Here is a 22,461-nt window from a genome sequence, read left to right on the forward strand (position 1 = left end):
TAGGTGTGCCTCAGCCACAGCTGTGGCACTATCCGCAACAGATCTTAGGCAGCAAGTGTGCTAGTATAGAAAGAGTCAGTCCTTTACAACAAAGGTGGACAGAACGTAGATTGGGATCTATTGGATGATCTCTAGGTGCATGCAGTAGTTCTGACTAAATATTGTTTAACTGCAGCAACAAAAATGGTGGATCTCCCACCATTAGCCCTCTGAAATGGGGAAAACCAGAAATGGATTTGTGGGTGAAAGGAGGACTACACTGAGGGCTTCTCTAATGTGCTGTTTATAGCACACTCGTTTCTGGCTACTCACGGAAGTTTCCAGGTCAATTAAATGATGCTGGAAACAAACAAGACATCTCCCATGTCTCTCTCTCTCTCCCCCCACCCTTTATCCTGTTTTAAAATAGATCAGAGAAAAACTGGAATAAACCCTTAGTGGCACGAAATCGGCAGCATGTAAAGCTGGCATTGTGCTATGAAGTTGTCAAGGACAGGAGGAAGGGTTAAGAGGGTAAAATGCCTCCCTGCATTAAAGGGAGGCAGATCTAATCCCCATGTGTCTACTCAGAAGTGAGTGCCATTGTGTTGAATGGAGCTTACTCCAAAGCATGTGTGCCAAGGATTGCAAATTTACAGCACAATCTTACTTCTACTCCGAAATAAGTCCTGGCTTTCCTGGGGCCTGCGAGCAAACGGACGAAAGCAAGACTCCCCCCTCTCACGTCTTTGTACACATGTCGGGGGCGATCCCTCAGTTCAACTGTGACTGCTGTTTAAAGAGAAGAGCAGGATCTTCCACCTTGTCACCCCTCTCCTCACGTGTAATCCAACTCATATCAATCTCGCCAAAGAAACAGGAAGCACAACGGCACCGGGTAAACAATGGGATTTCCCTTAATGTAGAGATGCTCTCAGTTCTGGTACTAAAACAAATTCCTGGGCTGAGCATATGCTCAGAGATCCCCAAATTTTGGGGGTCAGTTGACAAGGGGGGTAACCTAGGGTGACCATATGAAAAGGAGGACAGGGCTCCTATATCTTTAACAGTTGCACAGAAAAGGGAATTTCAGCAGGTCTCATTTGTATATATGGAGAACCTGGTGAAATCCCCTCTTCATCACAGCAGTTAAAGCTGCAGGAGCTATACTAGAGTGACCAGATTTAAAAGAGGGCAGGGCACCTGCAGCTTTAACTGCTGTGATGAAGAGGGGATTTCACCAGGTTCCCCATATATACAAATGACACCTGCTGAAATTCCCTTTTCAATACAACTGTTAAAGATACAGGAGCCCTGTCCTCCTTTTCATATGGTCACCCTAGGTTACCTATTAGCAAAATGGCTGCAAAAGTGGGCAGGGCTGGTTATAAAATGGTGGCTGCTGCTGCTTATATTTCCCAGAAGGCAAACTGGTAAGATAGCTTGCCCGAAAAAGGGAGAGGGGGAAATCTGGGCTACAAAACACAAATCGCTGATTTAAATCCCCAGTCTTCTGCTCCCACAACCGTTTCACAGAAAGCAAACCGATGAGTCAGAGAGAGACAACTTGGCCAAGAAACAGAGTACAACGGTGGGTGGGTTTGAGCACCAAATGCAAATCATATATTTGCCCCCACAAAGAATACCAAGATACCCATTTTACAGAAGGCAAACTGGTGATGCTCAGAGAAATATACCCACGCAAAATAAACACCACTCACCAAAAAAACGGTCAAAGCACACACCGTGCCAAAATCAACCAACCAGCTCACACCCACACCCACACCCACACCCACACCCACCACAGACACATGTGAATATGTACAGCGCAGGCAAAGACTCCTCCCTGGCTTCCCACCGCCTCCTTTAGCCCACCCTCCGAATGTTCCCTGCCCCTGCTCTAGCCCAACAGCACCATGTACATTGATGGTGCTATATAAATAAATAATAATAATAAATAACATGACATTCCACTTTGCTGCTTACTTTTTTTATTTTTTAAAGAATATCTCTGGGCCCACATGGAGCACTGTGGCCAGCACTTCGCTTTGTAAGATGCCCGTCTTCCAGTTCAAAATTAATATTTTTTAAACATCTAAAAAAATCTCGAGGGGCAAGGAAGGTGGGTAGGTGGCAAGAAAGGTGTCCAGCATCATGCTGTTGGAGACCTCAGTGTCATAGGCACTCTATTACTTAATTCTAAGTGTATGCCTCTCTCTCTCTTTCTTTCCTCTCTCATCTCACGCTATTGCCCCGCTCATGCTCTTCGCTCCTCTGATGCCATGTTTCTCGCCTGCCCAAGGGTCTCTACTTCCCTTGCTCGGCTTCGTCCATTTTCTTCCACTGCCCCTTACGCCTGGAACGCTCTTCCAGAACATTTGAGAACTACAAGTTCAATCGCAGTTTTTAAAGCTCAGCTAAAAACTTTTCTTTTTTCTAAAGCTTTTAAAACTTGATTTTGATCTTACTTTATACTGTTAGTTTACTCTACCCTGTGCCTGTTTGGTGCCTTCTCTTCCCCTTCTTATCGTTTTATTATGATTCTATTAAAATGTAAGCCTATGTGGCAGGGTTTTGCTATTTTATTGTTTTACTCTGTACAGCACCATGTACACGGATGGTGCTATATTAATAAATAAATAAATAAATAAATAAATAAATAAATAATCTCAATCTCTCTCCCCCCGCCCATGACTATTTTGTACCTGGTGGGCCTCAGGGTTTTAGTAATAGGTCTAGCAAGACTGAGTTCTTCTCTTAGGTACTGTGGGCCCAACCCATTTAGGGCTTTAAAACAAATCTCTTTTAATTGCACCCAGAAATTAATTGGCAACCAGTGCAGCTGTTGTAAAATGGGTGTAATACGACTCTATATGAGAGCATCCATTAACACTTTTGCTATCACATCATGGATCAAACGAAGTTTCCAGAGACTCTTCAAAGGCAAATCAATGTATTGTTAAGGTAAAAAACCCAACCAGAAGGGAGGGAACAGGGAAACCAGACAAGTCCGGATTCAGTGACCATTCTTTATTGAACACTCACCCTCGACGGATCGAAGACGAGCTTCTCTACCCATCATCCACAACTAACATCTTTTATAACATTCCCTGCCCCTCCTGATGAGCTCCTCCCTCCTCCCATCCCTTGTTGATTGCAGAGTTATCCATTTTCCCTAAATGAAACTATTTCTAACAGCTAAGCAATACACAATATTGTGACAACTATGCCCAGATAAGCCCTCCATGCAAGGGCGGGCGAAGCTAACTGGTGACCATCGCAGTGCGCCGAAGAGTCTGGAATAATGACAACATGGATCCGGGATCCAAGCCTCTGGTAGCTGCAGTTTAGGAAGTTGTTACCCTTGACCAGGCAGATTAGGGACTAGCTCTGTGAGTTTAGAAAGTGCAGAGCAACCTTGAGAAACTGGCCAACTGCATTCTGGTGACTCTTTATTAATGAAAGGGGGAAGAGAGGAGTCTGGTGGCAGAGCCTTGAGTACTTGGCATACACTTTTCCCCCAGAAAGGGGGTCTACTGCCATGCATACCTTAACAGTATGCATGGCAGTAATGCAATCTGGGTGTTACAACCCCTCTCACACACAAACGCACACATTTCATTTACATGGGTATCATAGAATAATTGAGCTGGAAGGGCCCTTTTGTTCCTTGCCCCGTTTATTTTAATCCAGATGCTCTTGATGGGGCTCCCAGGTTCATCCTCCTGAATTTCTGTACAGAGATAAGTATTTTTTTTTTTAACATATAGTGCCTCCCTTTCTAATTCTTCTGTTTGAACATGCTATACCCTTCAATTGCTGTATTCCGGTCATGGGAGTCATCCCACCAAGTTTCAGTTATAGCAAGTCGTATTTGCCTTCCTGTATTAAGAGTTCAAGTTCATTCTGTTTGTTTCCCACACTCTGGGCACTAGTATACAGACATCGAAGACCATGTGCTTTATAGTCTGTCTTCCTTCTTACATTATTATGAGGAGTATTATTGGGCTCTGCTAGAACTCTTTGTTATGGTGCAAAAACCTTTGTCCATTGTTGCCTTCAAGTTTACGTCTCCCTTCCCCATAGGATTCAGTTTAAAGCCCTCCTGATGAAGTTCTTCATGCTGTGGCCAAATACAGTCTTCCTAGTGTTTGTAAGGTGCAACCCATAACTTGCCAGTAGTCCATCTTCCAAGAAGTATAGCCTGAGTTCCTAGAATCTGAATCTCTCACGTCAGCACCACCTTCGCAACCATTTTTCTTTCCCTTACGATTCCTCTTCTAAGTACCAGAAGGATGGATGAGAAAACTATCTGGGCCCCAGAGTTCTTGAGTTACCTTCCCAAAGCTTCAAAGTATGATGTGATTTCTCTGTAGCCCTGTTTGGCAGTGTCATTTGTTCCCACATGGGTGAGAAGAGGTAAGTGTCAGTGGGCTTTATGAGCTTTGACAACCCTTCAGTCACATCTCCAATCTGTCCTCCAGGGAGAACGCACACCTAGGAAGTCCATGGGTCATTGCGACATACTTGGGTTTCAAACCCACACAACAGAGAGTCCTCCACGACACAACGACAACACTTCTCTTATTTTTGTTATAGGCCTGGTTTCATTGCCTCTGCTCAGCTGGCTTTCTGCTTCTTGCTCACTGTTGCACAGGGTCCTCTGAAGTTCTTCCCCTGCAGGCTGTCCTTGAGTCTCATCCTCCAGTACCTGAAAGCAGTTCCATAGCTTTACTGGTTCCACTGGGGCAGAGTATCTTCTAGTTCTTCTGTTCCTAAATACCACCCTTTTCCAGGAGTTTCCTCTACTTTGTTTTTCCTCACCTCAGCATTCTCCACTTCTGCTTTAACTTGCTGCTGCTCTTCCACCTCTTCTGCTCCTCTTTGCTATCGTAGTTCCACTGTTCTGTCCAAGAACTCTTTGTCTTCTCTTATTCCTTGGAAGTGGACACTTGCTGCTCAAGTCCTCTCACTTTTACTTCCAACAATGCAACCAGCTTGCACTTGTTGCATGGGTATGCCATGTTGTTCTCAGACAAACCCCCCAAACATTGCACACACCTTGCAGGTCACCACCACTGGAGAATTCTTGCTATCCATAGTTTCTATTGCCTTTTTATGTCTGCCTTTTGAATTGTATTGGAATAGCTTCTGCTTTGTTCTGTCCTCCCTGAAGGTTAACAACAGAGTCCCCTGGTATATGTGTGTTATAAGAAAACTTTTTGTTGTTGTTAAGGTCCTTCCCTGCTGAACTCCACTACCAACTCCTGTTTGCTCTTTCTGGGAGCTTGCTTCCTTGTATACCTTCTATACCAGCTGGGGCAGCTTCCTCTTCTCTGCTCTGCTCAGCTAGGAGGCAGGAAACAGAATGAAAGTCCCCATCCACTCAGCTGCTGAGAGCATTCAGGCCACGCCCGTTCAGTCCCAGCACCAGCTCTCAGGACACACCCCAATTATAATAAGTTACCCGCCTCTCCCTCTGGATCGAAGCTCTCAGGAGCACATGGCGACTTTGAATAGGCAGCCTCCTGGATTTATTCAAGGCCTCTCTCCTCTTTGTATTGGTCTCCTCTTCCATAACACCTCTCCTGCCAAACTTCTGCTTGCTCTCCCTGTTCACTCGCTCTGATTGCTAGGGGAAAAGCTTAGGGGGACTTAGCTTCCATGTGATTTGATGTATTAGGGAGCCAAAGGAAAGAAGTTTGGGGACTTGACGTGTTCCCAAATGGCAACAAATCAGAATTAGGTAGCTTAACAAACAAACCATTGGTGCAGTGATGGGAGGAGAAGTCGGTTCAGCAAACAGAACACAAACCCAGAGACACAACTGGATTTTTTTCCTCTAGAGGCAGAGAAGAGGAAACGCAAAGGCATAAAAACAAAAACCACACCAAGCCTGCCAAAGGATGATTATGTAAGCATTGAGTAGCCACAGTTCAGCATGCTCATCGCAATCTATCTAGCTTAACAGAAGGCGGAACTGAACAACAAAACCCTTGTTATGACGGTTTCCTGCCTGCTTAGTAGATTCTAAAAGAATGTTAGCCTCTCATGAACCAAAAATGAGCATTTTGAAAATGTCATCTGCAGTGGGGCAGCGGTACATTCTGAAGTGCAAGTGTTCAGCGTGTCAGTTGCCACAGCCATTAGCTTTACAAGGTGTGTGTTCAGTCAGCTCAGAAACAGAACACCTGAATAGAACACCTTGCTTCTAAGGTGGGAACGACATATTCGAATACAACACTATTTCACTTTTATTTTTGTTACTTCTGTACAGAGCAGTCACAGGATGCTGTTATACAAAGCCAGACCATCTAGCTCAGTATTGTCTACACTGACTGGCAGCATCTCTTCAGGCTTTCAGATGGGAGTTATTCCCTGGCAAAGCCAGGAATAGAATTGGGAACATTCTGCATTCAGAATATCTACTCTATTTAATCATAGAATCACAGAATCATAGAATAGCAGAGTTGGAAGGGGCCTCCAAGGCCATCGAGTCCAACCCCCTGCTCAATGCAGGAATCCACCCTAAAGCATCCCTGACAGATGCTTGTCCAGCTGCCTCTTGAAGGCCTCTAGTGTGGGAGAGCCCACAACCTCCCTAGGTAACTGGTTCCATTGTCGTACTGCTCTAACAGTCAGGAAGTTTTTCCTGATGTCCAGCTGGAATCCGGCTTCCTTTAACTTGAGCCCGTTATTCCGTGTCCTGCACTCTGGGAGGATCGAGACGAGATCCTGGCCCTCCTCTGTGTGACAACCTTTTAAGTATTTGAAGAGTGCTATCCTGTCTCCCCTCCATCTTCTCTTCTCCAGGCTAAACATGCCCAGTTCTTTCAATCTCTCTTCATAGGGCTTTGTTTCCAGACCTCTGATCATCCGGGTCGTCTCACTTGTTCTTTATTTCAGTGATTTTAACATTAAGATGTTGTGTAGAACAGGTTTGTCTAAATTGTGTGCTGTAAAATTATACATGTGACCAAGGCCATGTTTGGGTGGGCCACGCCCCTTTGGGGGTGGCCACGTTGTCCTCCTTTTTGGTTGCCAAAATATGATGTCCTTACCTGAGGGGGTATGAGGAAATGAATCTGGGGTTAGGGTGAATCTAAGACAAAAGGAGAACAGGTTTTTTTGTCTTGTGGAAGGAGAGGAGAGGAAATAGGAGTTGTTTGGGATAGGCTTTCATCCTGAGCACAGTGTAAATAAACCTTGTAGAAAAGAAATGGCACAAGTCTCTAGTGCCCTCTGTCTAGGAAAGTGAAATATGAGTAAGTGCTGAAGCCCCTGTGAGTTCTCTTCTTTCAGGACTGGGGTGCTGGAACGTAATGGTTTTGTCAGAAGCAGATTTAGTGTTTCTCGGAAGAGAAACTGCGAGCCAAGGTGCATCTGTGCAAGAATGAGGAATGGAACCACAACACTCCTGGAATAGATGAAGCTGGTGTTTCAGCGGGCTTCATCGCAGCACATAGAGGCCTCAAGGCAGCTACATTAGAATCTCAAGGTCACTTTGGAGGTGCAGCTGAAGCTACAGGCTTCATACCAAGATATCAGAGCCTTGTTGGACCATCAGATACAAGGAGGTAAGGCTCACCTAGACACCCAGCGACAGGGCTTCCAACGTGGGTTGGCAAAGAAAATTGAGGAAGTGGATGGGAAACAGATTAAAATGAGCTGTAAGACGTTCGAAACAGAAAGGTTTTATCATAGAATCATAGAATAGCAGAGTTAGAAGGGGCCTACAAGGCCATCGAGTGCAACCCCCTGCTCAATGCAGGAATCCATCCTAGAGCATCCCTGACAGGCGGTTGTCCAGCTGCCTCTTGAACGCCTCTATTGTGGGAGAGCCCACAACCTCCCTAGGTAACTGATTCCATTGTCATACTGCTCTAACAGTCAGGAAGTTTTTCCTGATGTCCAGCTGGAATCTGGACATCAGGAATCTGGACATCTAGTCAACTTAGAACTGGCCCACTGGGAGGAAAATGAAAAGTTGCACAAAGAGTTGCAAAAATCAGAAATAAAGCTGCAGCAAGTGAAGCAAGAGGGGCAGCCCACCCTGAGAGTTAGCTGTCTTGGCAGACTGGGAGCCAACAACTGTGGGTATAAACCTCCCTGTTTTGGACTCTTCTATCCCATATACCCTCCATTAAAGGGAAGGGAGCAGGTCCCTACAGCAAGAGTAGTTCAGAAACCCACTGAAGCAAAGATTTCCCAGATAAATGGCTGGGGTGATGGGCAGAGGAGATTCCTGGCAGCCAACCTGAGTGGATCAGCTCTAAGCTCCTGCAGAATTTGCCACCAGATAAAAGGCAGAGTAATCCAGATTTAGTAAAAGCCTTTGATCAATACTTCGGAGCATTGCACCAACCTGAGCTAGCCAGGATGCAGTTCAGGAGTCGCAAGAGGAAGAATGAAGAGGCCCTCCCAACATCTTAGATGTCTCATGAGTACAGCATATTGGAATATCAGTGAAGAAATGTAGGAGAGACTAGCAGAGGAGCAGTTTCTTGATGTGGATTTCTGCATGAAAATCATGGAGCAGCACCCAAAGACCTTGTGGGGAGCAATGGAAGTTGCTACCAAGATAGAAGGTTTCTATGCAGCTACTGGCATAGTGGGGAAAGGCCTGGAGCTTGACTCTGGAACCCTAGGAACGGCGGCACTTGCTTTGCCTGAGCTGGGTGACTCCGTAGGTATGGCTGCTGAAAGCAGGGGTGATACAACTGCAAAATGCTAAAAGGTTCTCCCATAGCTTCGGCTATTGGGCGGTATAAAAATGTAAAGGAAAGGGAAGGAACCTCTCGTGCAAGCGCTTGAGTCATTGCTGACTCCTAGCGGGACGCCTGCTTTCGCTGACGTTTTCTTGGCAGACTTTGAAGCGGGGTGGTTTGCCATTGCCTTCCCCAGTCATGGCTACCTTTCCCCCAGCTAGCTGAGTACTCATTTTACCGACCTCGGAAGGATGGAAGGCTGAGTCGGCCTGAGCTGGCTGCCCGAGAACCAGCTTCCGCTGGGATCGAACTCAGGCCGTGGGGAGAGTTTCGGCTGCAGTAACTGCCGCTTACCACCCTGCGCCATACGAGGCTCTAAAAATGTAATAAATAAACAAATATGCATTAGGAGGCTTCAAAGAAACGAGAACACCTCCAAAGACTAGGTCTCTGAGTTAATTTACAGACTGGACTCTGTTTTTGTTCTGTACATTAGTATAGTTACTGGGAATTTATATTCATTTTCGTTGGGACTATCCATCCCATTTAGGTTTTTGCTACAAGGTTCTCCCATGTTTTGCTTAACAGTGCACATTTGTGTCTTACAGGAAAAACTGTTATTATGGGGTCCAAATTTCTAAATTACTTCACAGTCCAGTGCCTCTGAGTACTAAGAAACTGAGTATTTCCCCCAACAACTCTGACTCTTGAACTGGCAACCTTCTGTTCTACAAGGCCAGAAGAGGAAATGAATATGGGGTTAGGGCGAATCTAAGACAAAAGGAGAGCAATTTTTTTTGGTCTTGTGGAAGGGGAGGAAACAGGAATTGCTTGGAGTAGGCCTTTCTCCTGAGCACAGTGTAAATAAGCCTTATATAAAAGGAATGGCACAAATCTCTAGTGCCCCCAATCTTGGAAACTGAAGTCTGAGTAAGCGCTGAAGTCCCTGAAAGCTCTCTCCTCTCTGGACTGGGGTGCAGGAGCATAACAATGTTTTCTATCCTCCGCTATCTCAGTCAACTGAATCAAAACCAAGTGACTGATGGATGGAATTTGGGAGATTAACTAACAGATCCTGATACTTGCCTCCTCCCTACTTCAAATTAACACTTTCCTATGCCAGATTAGAGCCAGCAAAACAACCTTGTAATATCTCCATTCCTGTACACCAGTTGGGTACATAACAAGCTGGTTTCTCCTTGAAAACACACACAGAACATAATGTCCTTCTGGCAGCCTACTGGAAGCAAAATCATTGTTTAAGACATGGAATCAAATGGCATATCTCTCTCTCTCTAGAGCAGCTTGATTTTAGACAATGTGTGTGCCCTTGTATACACACACACAAACACACACACCTGAAAGCCCTCCTCTTAAAACATTAAGAACCTTTGTTCACTCTTAAGGTATCTTCAATCTCTACTTGAAAAGCTAGAAGTAGGGCTGGGCAAAGGTACCTTCTCCAACTTAATTTTAAAAACTTCCTAAAATTACACTGGGTAGGCCTGCCGGAAGAGATCAGTCTGAAACCGCCTTGAGTCCCAGTACTGGGAAAAAGGTGGGATATTATTATTATTATTATTATTATTATTATTAATAGCTTTCTTAAATGCTGATAGACTGTTAAGTTGACGAGTCTCCTCCGGCAGCCATTCCACATAAGTATGAGATAAGTATGTCCTATTTTGGAGACCCTCAAAATGTCAATGCCAGCCTTGCACAAAAACCCACGTGGCTATCATTCCGCAATTTAGCAGACATGATCTTTGAAGGGGCAACGAATCTGAAAATTTTCATCCAATTCTTCTGAGGAATGAAAACGTTATTGGCAGTTCCTTTTAAAAGAAAATCAAAATATAAAGGCACACAGCACAAAAAAACCCTTGCGCCTGCCTGCGATTATCATCCAATTCTGACCAAGAGGAAAAAGTTACAGTCAGGGGCCGGCGCTACCATTAGGCCAGCTAGGCAACTGCCCAGGGCGCAGACCTCAGAGGGGCGCAGTACTGTCCTTTAAGGGTCACAGTTTTATACAAATTAGCTGTTTTAAGAAAAAAACATAAAGACAAAGACATCAAAATTGGCACAGTAATAGATATTAAGGAGAGCTTTAAGCATACCAAATTTGAAACAGATTGGGTCATCTGTTGATTTTATATGATTTTTTACATTTCCCCCCTTAAACCCTTTTCCTGGTATGCAAAGGATCTTAGGAGCGCTGCCGCCTGGGGTGTGATTTTTAGGGTGACCATATGAAAAGGAGGACAGGGCTCCTGTATCTTTAACAGCTGCATAGAAAAGGGAATTTCAGTAGGGGCGGATCCGCACGCTGGCCCCAGAGCGCACGATGACGCCGCCGACGCCACCCAGCTTCCTGTTCCCCAGCCGGGACAGAGAGCTGGGTGGAGAGCGGAAAAAGCTCTCTACCCCGCCTTCTTCAAAAAGAGCTCTCCGAGCCGGCCGGGGAGCAGGAAGCTTAGTGGCGGTGTCGTCGTCATCATCTCTGCCTCGTTTCTTTTTACAGGAAAGTACAGACTATCGTTTTCAGGGTGCCCTGGGGTCGCATAAATGCGCTCTGGGGCCGACGTGCGGATCTGCCCTAGGTGTCATTTATATGCATGTCGCACCTCTTGAAATTTCCTCTTCTTCACAACAGTTAAAGTTGCAGGAGCTATACTGCAGCTATACGGTGACCAGATTTAAAAGAGGGCAAGGCTCCTGCAGCTTTAACTGTTGTGATGAAGAGGGAATTTCAACAGGTTCTCCATATATACAAATGACACCTGCGGAAATTCCCTTTTCAATGCAACTGTTAAAGAATACAGGAGCCCTGTCCCCCTTTTCATAGGGTCACCCTAATTTAGCTAACAACAATGACAGCTTTACGCTACAGGGGATAATTCGAGGGAAACAGGTACGTGGGATGAAGCCTTAAGTTTCAAAGAGAACACAGCTGTCTCACAATTGCACATTAGGATTCAAGGCCTGCTTTGAGTGAGTGCCATTTGATAATTCTCTGCTGCTGAAAAGAGCTTATCTTATATCGGTACGTTTTTAGTGAATTATTTATTTGATTCATAGAAATGTATTAATTGCTTTTCTGCAGTGTTGTACAATGAATCAATGATTAGTCATCCACCATCCCTGTTCCTTTAAAATACTCTAAGCCAGCCAGATGCTTTGGACTAAAATTCTCATCAGCTGCAGGCAGCATGTCCAATGGTCAGAGATGATGGGAGTCGGACTTCAAAACAATGAGAGGGCACCAGGTTGAGACGGCTGGTGTACGTATTTTCTCCCATTTAGCTATACAAAAGGAAAGTGAAGGGAAACCCCTGAAAATCCCCCATAGCTCATGAATAGCTCACTGAAGGAATTCAGTGCTGCACCTGGGTCTTCCCTTCCCTCTCATTGTGCTCCATCTACCATTTTCTGTTAACTATCCCTGAGAAAGCATATCACCATTTAATAATGTTCTCTCTAAAAAAATAATAATTGGTGTGTTATCATGGCGTTTATTCAGTTATTTGCTCTCTTTCCCAAATGTCTAGAACTGAAATCATATGGGAAAGACCAAATTTCAACAGCTGGACACATAATTTGCTTGCAAAAGATCCCTGGTTCAATCCCTGGCACATCTAGGAAAGGTTGGGAAAGACCCCTGCCTGAAACCTTAGAGAGCTGCTGCCGGTCAGCGTATACAATACTGAGCTAGATGGATCAAAGGTATGGCTTAATAGAATCATAGAATAACAGAGTTGGAAGGGTCCTACAAGGCCATCGAGTCCAACCCCCTGCTCAATGCAGGAATCCGCCCTAAAGCAGATCCTTCTCCGTGAGCCCCTGCCAAAGGAAGTGAGGCAGGTGGCTACCAGGAGGAGGGCCTTCTCTGCTGTGGCACCCCGGCTGTGGAATGAGCTCCCTAAGGAGGTTCGCTTGGCACCTACATTATATGCTTTTAGACGCCAGGTGAAGACCTTTTTATTCTCCCAACATTCTAACAATCTATAAATTTTAAATAACATGGTTTTAAATTTGTAATTTTGCATTGCTGCTGTTTTTATCTGGTTGAGCTTTTATATTGTATTTTATATTATGGTTTTATACTGTTGTTTTATACTTTGAATGGTTTTAATTTTTGTGAACCACCCAGAGAGCTCTGGCTGTTGGGCGGTATAGAAATGTAATAAATAAATAAATAAATTAATAAAGCATCCCTGACAGATGGTTGTCCTGCTGCCTCTTGAAGGCCTCTAGTGTAGGAGAGCCCACAACCTCCCTAGGTAACTGGTTCCATTGTCGTACTGCTCTAACAGTCAGGAAGTTTTTCCAGATGTCCAGCTGGAATCCGGCTTCCTTTAACTTGAGCCCATTATTCCGTGTCCTGCACTCTGGGAGGATCGAGAAGAGATCCTGGCCCTCCTCTGTGTGACAACCTTTTAAGGATTTGAAGAGTGCTCTCATGTCTCCCCTCAATCTTCTCTTCTCCAGGCTAAACATGCCCAGTTCTTTCAGTTTCTCTTCATAGAGCTTTGTGTCCAGACCCCTGATCATCCTGGTTGCCCTCCTCTGAACACGCTCCAGTTTGTCTGCATCCTTCTTGAATTGTGGAGCCCAGAACTGGACGCAATACTCTAGATGAGGCCTAACCAGGGCCGAATAGAGAGGAACTAGTACCTCACGTGATTTGGAGGGGGCAGCTTCCTATGTTCCTAACCCTAGAGCACACCCACATGAATGAGCTCTAGAGTTAGGAACATAACGCGGTTTCTCCATCTACAATCCGTGCCTCCCGTTAGCAGCATATCTAGATAGTAAACGTTGTTGAATGTATTTGATTTAGAGCTATTCTGCAAGTGCAACCATGCTAGATTAACACTAATCTCACCCATGACTTCTCAAAAGTAATTCCCATTAAGTTTAAAGACACTTACTGGTATCTGTATATAGGATTGTAGCCTAGACATTCTATCAACTATTCCCCCATCCTCCAGGGTTATTCCACCTATATTTCTATTCTTTTTAAAATTGACGTTGAGGCTTGGGTCTATAGTGAATGCTGTCTCAGCTCTAAAACCTTTAAATGAGTGCCATTAGAATAAACCCTCTCTCCCTAAAAGAAACTCAATGGCTTCGGCTATTGGGCGGTATAAAAATGTAATAAATAAATAAATAATAAATAAATAAAAATGGTTCCTATGGTGTACGTATAGGATCAACCCCACCACCACCAGTGACAACCGTTCACAATGGACAAAAAGTAAGATGTTCATGAATGGGAATTACTTACAAACCTGAATAAGATGTAACTTTTCAAATAATAGGTTGAGATTGCTTAAAAGTTCTTAAATTAAATAAGGATGCTTACCGTTCCTAATAGGTGAGGGACTCTTTCCCAATTAAAGGGGATGCCAAGAAACTGGCACCTATGTTCATATGTGGTGGAATTGTGAAGGTATACAGAAATTTTGGAAAATGGTGCTTAAGGAAATAAATGAAATAATTGGGTTGAATTTAGAGGTATGGCCAAGTATAGCATTGTTGTCAATTTGTGAGAAGGTTAACTGCACGCAAACTATTAAAGATTTAATAACAAATTTACTGACAGCAGCAAGATTAATGATATCTAGGAAATGGAAGGAGCAAAGTGACTATGAAATAGAAGAAATAGTATAAGGAAGTCTGGGATATTGCTATAAATGATAACTTAACGTGTAGTATTAAAGTTAAAAAAGAAGTATCGAATCAAAATGGTTTTGAAGAGATTTGGAGACTATTTGTAGAGTTTGTGTAAATAAAGGGGAAAGGGTGCAAACCTTCACAAGAAATATTACAATTTTGGAAAGGAGAATAATGGTCCCGGGGGTGGGGTGCACTTATTATTATTAGTATTTTATTATTAATTATGTATTAAGTATTATGATGTATTGTTATTATTAGTTGTGTGTATGTGTTAGTAATTTGATGTTGTTGTATAATGTTAAAAAAACTATTTAATAAGAGAAATTTCAATTTATTCAAAATAAAAAAAAAATAGTATCTCAATAGCTTTTCTGTCAGACCAGGTTTCATTAAACTCCACCCCACAAGCAGGAACAGGTTTAGGAATTTCCCTAAATTTCCCTACCAACAGGAACAGATGCTGTACACACCTCTGCCTTCTCCTTCTGATATTCCAGGGATTATACTTACTGAAGTCTCCTTTCATCAGACATAAAATAGGGCCCTAAATATATACTGTGTATAATTTGCTTTGCTTTTAAAATTATCATGTTTGGGATAATAAATTTAAAAACACAGCTTATTCAAACAATAATTACAATTCTACTGAGTTTACTTTTTAAAGATTTTAATGTTAATGATAATTTTATGAGCAAACCAAATTATACACAATATATTTTATGTTCCCTAAAGCAGCCTGGTGTCCTGCAGTTGTTTTGGACTACAACTCCCAGCATTTCTGACCATTGGCCAAATTGCCTAGTGCTGATGCAAGCTGAAGTCTACAACCTTTGGAGGGCACCAAGTTGGGGAAGGTTGTCCTAGAGCTTCAGGGATTGGGTGGTAAAGGAATGGGTTGAATAAATAAATAAATGAAGCAACAAAGTGATTTTAGATTTATAAAGAGCATTATAAAAATAGATACTGCATATTTTTTCCCATTTTTCTCAAAATTTCCATTTTTCCTTGAAAACAATGGGGGGATGGTTCAAAATTTCTGAAAATTTTACATTTCTGTGTATAACCAAAATATGTAGTGAACAGGCATGATTTTCCGCATTGTGCAAAGACTTGAGAGAAATAATATTTAAGATATCCCCAATTCAGCATAACTTTGAGGAAAGGCTGGAACACCAACACTAAAACCCAGCTGCTTGTAGCACATCTCCTACAGCCTGATTCATCATCAGGTTCTGTTGCTCCGACATTGGTAACTATCAGAGTGAATGTAGAAAGTGTGAATGAATTGAATTAAAATGCTTTCTATCTAAATAAAATGCATTTGGGTTTTGAGCCTCATTGAACCTGTTCAGATGTCTTGTGAAGACACTCTGGTTAAGCATTTTGAGCTAAACATTATGGCTTAGCGTGTTGTGTGAACCATGATTTAGCACGTCGTGTGAAATATTCCTAACCATGATGGCTACATGATCATGGTTTAAACATTTGCTGCAAAAGGGTTAGCAGCCTAGCCAAGGCTTAACATGTCATCTGAACAGGCCCAGTATGTACCTCACCCTATAAATCCTAGCTACGTATTCCAATCATGGAGACAGCAGAGACTGAATCTGTGATCTTCTGCATGCAACATATGTGGTTTATCACTTAATAATGGCACCCCCTTCACAATAGGAACCCCTCTATATGAATAGAGTTAGAAGACCTAAAGATGGTAGTGCACGCACTGGTAACTTCAAGACTCGACTTCTGCAATGCGCTCTACATAGGGCTACCTTTGTACCTAGTCCAGAAACTTCAACTAGTTCAAAATATGGCAGCCAGGCTGGTCACCGGTACACCTACGGGGGACCACATTACACCAGTTTTAAAATCTCTTCACTGGCTGCCAATTAGTTTCCGGGCAAAGTATAAAGTGTTGGTTATCACCTTTAAAGCCCTACATGGTTTGGGTCCAGGTACCTGCAGGATCGCCTTCTCCCGTACAATCCGTGCCACGCACACAGGTCCTCTGGGAAGAATCTACTTCAGTCAGCAAAGTCTAGGCTGACAACCATTACCCAGAAGACCTTCTCTTCTGCTGCTCCCAGACTGTGGAATGGCCTGCCGGAGGAGACTCATCAACTTAACAGTCTATTAGCATTTAAGAAAGCTATAAAGACTGATCTCTTCTGCCAGGCCTATCCAGTAGAATTTTAGTATGCTTTTAGTATGCTTTTAGGATTTTTTTTTAACAGTGTATACTATGTTTTTAATCAGTATTTTATGTATTTTATGCTTGCTGTTGTTCCTCGCCTCGATCCAATCGGAGAGGCGGGTAAGAAATAAATTATTATTACCGTATTTCTTCGATTCTAAGACACATTTCCCCCCCAAATAAACATTTCTAAAAACGGGGTGCATCCTAGGCTGTAGCTAGACCTAAGGTTTATCCCTGGATCGTCCAGGGGTCAAACCTGTTCATCTAGGTGACACACAGGGGATCCAGTGCTCAGGCAGGGGTGAACCCTGGATGATCCCACGATAAACCTTAGGTCTAGCTGTGGCCTTAGAATCGTGGGTGCATCTTAGAATCAAAGCTTTTTTTTCTGTTGGTGATACTGAAATAAGTGTGCGTCTTACAATCAATGGCGTCTTACAATCGAAGAAATACGGTATTATTATTATTATTATTATTATTATTATTATTATTATTATTATTATATAAAGCTCACTTAAACCAATGCTGAGGAGCTTTCAGGCTGATACTCCAGCCACAGGGTTCCTGGCCAGCTATCCCATTATAAGCAAGGCCACAGAACAGTGGAGACAGCATGCCACACAGGGTTTCAGGGCCACCAGGAAACTGCTTCAATAGCAGTTATTCAACTGCTATATTCAAGCATGCACCTGCCTGATGTAGGGCCTGCCTGAGAACCAAGAAAGAGTGGAGTCTCCAGTTCCTACACAAGGTCTCAGACCTGGTCTGATGCAAAACCATGGCCTTCCCTGAACCAAGGTAACTGTCCCTCAGTGAGAGCTAAGCTCTAAATTTCTAATAGGAAATTTTGTGTCTGGGTTTAAGTTAGTTTAGCTGTGTTTTTCACTCATTCAGAAGGCTCCTGTCTCTTCTATCCAGCATACTCTCCTAGCCTTTATATCCCCCCTCCCCATAATTTCTTCTTGCAACACTTAGGGTTCTTCATACATTCAGTGAACATGTGAATGGGGATAATCAGGACCATACCCTGTGTCTGAAGCCACGACCACCACATGACCCATTCTTGGTAGGGACAATATGCCCCCCTTGGTACAAGAGATGGACCAAGGGGTTTCAGAACATATAGACAGAGCCTATACAACGCAGTTGCACACATACAGATTTCTATGCACACCTTCTGCTCATTGTGTGCAGGCACAGAGGCACGAAGTGTGAGCTTTAACTTGCCTTCATTGAATTTGTCATACAATGAGGATTCTGATAAGATTTTAAGACTAAAGACCAAATTCATAAGGAATGTAGGCCATCTCTGACCTGAAAGATCCCCTGATAAGCTCATGTATGATTTCATACGTTTGGGCTCTTCTGCAAAGATCACACAGATATTGGGACTCCTGACCCTTCAACACCAAGCTGGGCTGTCGATCCAGGGAAGGGCCCTTTTAATTTCATTGTTTAATGCAGTGGTTCCCAAACCTTTTCAGGTCACCGCCCCCTTGGTTCCACAAACTCATGCCCAGCGCCCCCTACCCTACACTATAAAAATCATTATTCAGAATAGTGGTTTTCAACGACCCACTAAGGAAGATAATAACAATAAAATTCAAAACTGTAACAATTAATTGAATATTTATTCAAAATCCAATTATTATTTTTAGTTTATTCAATTAAGCATATTTGATGAACTTGATCCAGTGATATCATCTTTTCAAAGTCTGATAGTCATTTAGCAAGAATATTAGATATCACGTTTAGTACCTAGGGTAGAGTACCTCCCTATTCTTTAAATCCTTAATGTGATGGATGGGCTTGACGAAGGGATACCCGTTCCCCAATGTCTGGTTTAAAGTCACTTTACAAGAGTCTTAAATCACCACATTTAGTAATCTGGAGTCAATTTCTTTGCTTGGAGAGAAGTAGGCAGACCGCTCTAAAACCACGTTCCACCAAATATGATGTTGGAAATGCAACCAGGAGCTTCTGAAGCACTCTCCATAGTGCAGGATAACGATCAGAAATTTCCTTCTGTAACCAAAACTTCTGGTGCGGAAAAGACCACCTCGAGCGCCCCCCTGCCATCCGCTTGCCTCTTAACGCCCCCTATGCAATCCCACCACCCCCAAGGGGGCAGTACCGCCCACTTTGGGAACCACTGGTTTCATGGAAAAGTCTTATTAGAAAACTAACCAAGAAAACAAAACACAACACTTGCCAGTTGGAGAATTCCAAGGGTCCGCTTCTCTGCAGAGATTCTTCTGAAATCTTCTCCTTGACTATAGGAGACTCTGCCCTTTGGTCTTCATCGGTTTGGGGCTGCCCTTCTCCATGCTGTGCAGTCAACCCCATTGGGCAGAAGAGAGAGGGCGAAGCCTTGGAGAAGTGCAAATGTTTCACAAGGACATCAAAGGCAGCAATGTGGCTCTGCAAAGAGTGTGAAAGCAAGTTAACTGGACAGGTTGCACCAGTTAATAATTTATTTTAAATGACTTTGCTTCCATTATTCATTTCACCCTTCTTCTCAAACCCTGCCCCAGCCCCTTTAAAAACAACAACACACCAACAACCTGCTTTTTCCCCTCTTTTTTGCTGTTGTTTTGTTTACTTCTGATTATTATTATTATTATTATTATTATTATTATATTTATTTATTTATTTATTTATATAGCACCATCAATGTACATTTGTACATCTGAGTGGCTGAATAACTGAGTCCACAAGACGAATGCAAACTTTACTTGGTTGCAAAAGGTCCACCCAAACTTTGAAAAAGAACTGAACTTTTTGTGTGTACGAGAAACCGTATAGGTTAAAGTAGCAAAGACTGACAACAACACCCACAAAAGCAGAGAGGCCACTATCCAGGAGCGTTAATTGGCCCTGCACCCTGGGTGACCCCTGCTATTACATCTTTAACACCCTAAAATTTTCTGTTGATGAGATCCCCTGCCATTGCTATTTCCAACACACAGTATAACAGTGACCCTGTTATACTGCTGACACAAGAACACCGAGTTCGTTATTAGAAGAAGTGATTCTTCTTAGCTCATGTCTAACCACCACTTTCCCTTCGTTTTCTTGGAGGGAAGAGGGTATGTGTGAAGAAGGGTTATTACTCGGAAGATAATTAGCGACAACGACAACACAACAAGTACCATGAAATATCTGACCTTTTGAGTGAGATTATACAATTTATTTCATACCAAAATGAGGGGGAGTAAACATTTGGACAAAGCTCCATAAGAGACTAGAGCAGATGCAAAGTGGCATAAAAGCAAAGAATGCATCTATTCTGACTTTTTCCACAATAACTACCGGCAAAATCCCCACAAGACAATTTTCTTCTCTCATAGAGATCCTCCCCAAGCATTTTAAAAGATTACACACCTGAGAAAAGGAAACATTTTTAAAAGACGGTATTATATATGTATATATACCTTCCAAATCCTGTTATCGCAAAGAAAGGAAAAAGAGATTAGACCTCTTTTCTCTCACATAGATCACCTTCATAAAACCATTTTATCTGGTTCCAGGAATATTCACATAAGGCAGAATTCAGGGATGCTAAAAACCTGAACTTGTTTGCTAACCTGCACCAGGTGTAGCCAGCTCAGAAGTCTACAATTTTGATGATTCTATCATCATTTGACTTTTTGAGGAAGAAAACGGGTACCGATCTCGACAATGCTTCCCTTGTTTCAGGACTGACTCTCTCCCCACCCCCACCCCCAAGCCTGTCGCATGGAACTGTTCAAAAGCTGGACTGGTTACCCAGCAAAACAAGCCAAGAACTCATTCAGCATTTCTTCAGCATTGCATTCTCTCAACAGCAATTAATTAGGGTTTTCTACTGTTTTGAGAGCTGGGAGAAAAGTCTTGCTAACTTGCCAGGGCTGAATTAACCAATATGACTAGCTGTTGACAACTTGTTCTGGGTTCCCTTCCCCAAAGCCCTACCAAATTTAATCAAGTCACGATATATATCTTGCCAGGGTGGTCAGTAGTACGAAAGCCCTATGAGGAGCGACTGAAAGAACTGGGCATGTTTAGCCTGGAGAAGAGGGGAGACAGGATAGCACTCTTCAAATACTTAAAAGGTTGTCACACAGAGGAGGGCCAGGATCTCTTCTCGATCCTCCCAGAGTGCAGGACACAGAATAACGGGCTTAAGTTAAAGGAAGCCAGATTCCGTCTGGACATCAGGAAAAAATTCCTGACTGTTAGAGCAGTACAACAATGGAACCAGTTACCTAGGGAGGTTGTGGGCTCTCCCACATAGAGGCCTTCAAGAGGCAGCTGGACAACCATCTGTAAGGTATGTTTTAGGGTGGATTCCTGCACTGAGTGGGGGGTTGGACTTGATGGCCTTATAGGCCCCTTCCAACTCTACGATTCTATGATTCTATGAAATCAAGCACCATTTCCCCCAAAGTTCCTCTTTGTCTCAAACCAAGCATGGGGAGACCTTGTTGGAAGCCTTGATTTGAGACCCCTGTTGTTTCCTCTCTACATGTCCAGGGTTCCTTCTGGTGGGATGTTCATGAGCATACTCACCACAATGTCTCAAGCACCAGTATGCTCAGGAGCATTCCAGTGCAGGAGCCCTGGGACATGTAGTTGTTTCCAGGGTACGATAGATAGACCTTGAAAACTACATGTCCCTTGTACCTATGCATTAATCTAGCACTGAAAGGGTTGAAAAATTTTGCTAACAGAAGAATGAAGAGGGTACAGAAGGCTAATCAAATGACAGAAGGCTTAATTAGTCAGGAATGGTCGGATAATCTGACTAAGGGTTTTGGGGAGACCTGTAAGAAGATCCTCTGAGAGACCCCAGAGTAATATTTAAGGTACATTTTGAGAGAAATGACAGACGTTTCATGCGACTCCAAGTGAGAATGTACCAGAAACACCCCAAAACACTTCTGGTTGGTTGATGGATGAGCTCACTATCACCTCTGATCCAAACAAGCTTATGCAGTTGGGGATTCAAGTCTTCTTTCTCTGGTATCTCTTGATCTCTTGTTCTTGGTCTTGTATTATGGGCTCAGTAAGGCCTCCGATCCTTAAAGCTCCACCGGACAAGCGTTTTACTGCATGCTCATTACTGGGCACTAACGGATTACTCACATGACGCCACGTCTTCCGCCCCTTCTGGCCTTTCTTGCGCCACAAAACCCCCCAGAGAAAGTCCGGTTGCTGCTCTCTCCTCCCGGACTGAATGGGGCTAATTACGTCCTGTTTTCAGGAAGCGACGTCAGAGCGGCGACAGAGAAGCGACGGGAGCCGTGCGTTTGACCTAGATGTGATGGGGCTTTTAGACTCGAGTTTTGTATCTTGCAGAAAATAAAGGAGTTTGCTGTCTCTTTAACATGTGTTTGGTTGCTGAAGTTGTGAAGAAGCGAAACCTGACACCTTGCAAGGCCAGTGGGAATTGGAGGCAACCATGAGGCGTCAGTGGCGTAGCCTCAGAGCGGTGGGCTCAGCGGAGATTGGGATGTGACAGGCAGAGACCTCCAATACCACCCACTAGGCTGGGAGAACTGCATTGTGCTAGGACTAGGTTGGGTGGTGGCTGTATCCAGCCAGGTGGAGATTGGGGGACTCTCATTGTGCAAGGGGTTTAGGCAGTGAGGGAAACAGATTGGGAGGAGAGCCCATCAGGACATTTAGCAAAGGGAAGCCTAAAGATGAGATTCCACCCACTTTGCCCCTCTATTGCTGAGTATTATAGAATCATAGAATAGCAGCGTTGGAAGGGGCCTACAAGGCTATCGAGTCCAACCCCCTGCTCAATGCAGGAATCCACCCTAAAGCATCCCTGACAGAGGGTTGTCCAGCTGCCTCTTGAAGGCCTCTAGTGTGGGAGAGCCCACAACCTCCCTAGGTCACTGGTTC

General features: G+C 43.6%; 1 protein-coding gene across 1 annotated transcript in view; it reads right to left on the reverse strand.

Moving 5' to 3' along the window:
* CALN1 (calneuron 1) overlaps positions 1-22,461 on the reverse strand; it is a 154,938-nt gene that overhangs the window by 78,269 nt on the left and 54,208 nt on the right. The gene's annotated exons all lie outside the window — the stretch shown is intronic.

Source organism: Elgaria multicarinata, chromosome 22 (assembly GCF_023053635.1).
Source record: "Elgaria multicarinata webbii isolate HBS135686 ecotype San Diego chromosome 22, rElgMul1.1.pri, whole genome shotgun sequence".
Taxonomy (NCBI): domain Eukaryota; kingdom Metazoa; phylum Chordata; class Lepidosauria; order Squamata; family Anguidae; genus Elgaria; species Elgaria multicarinata.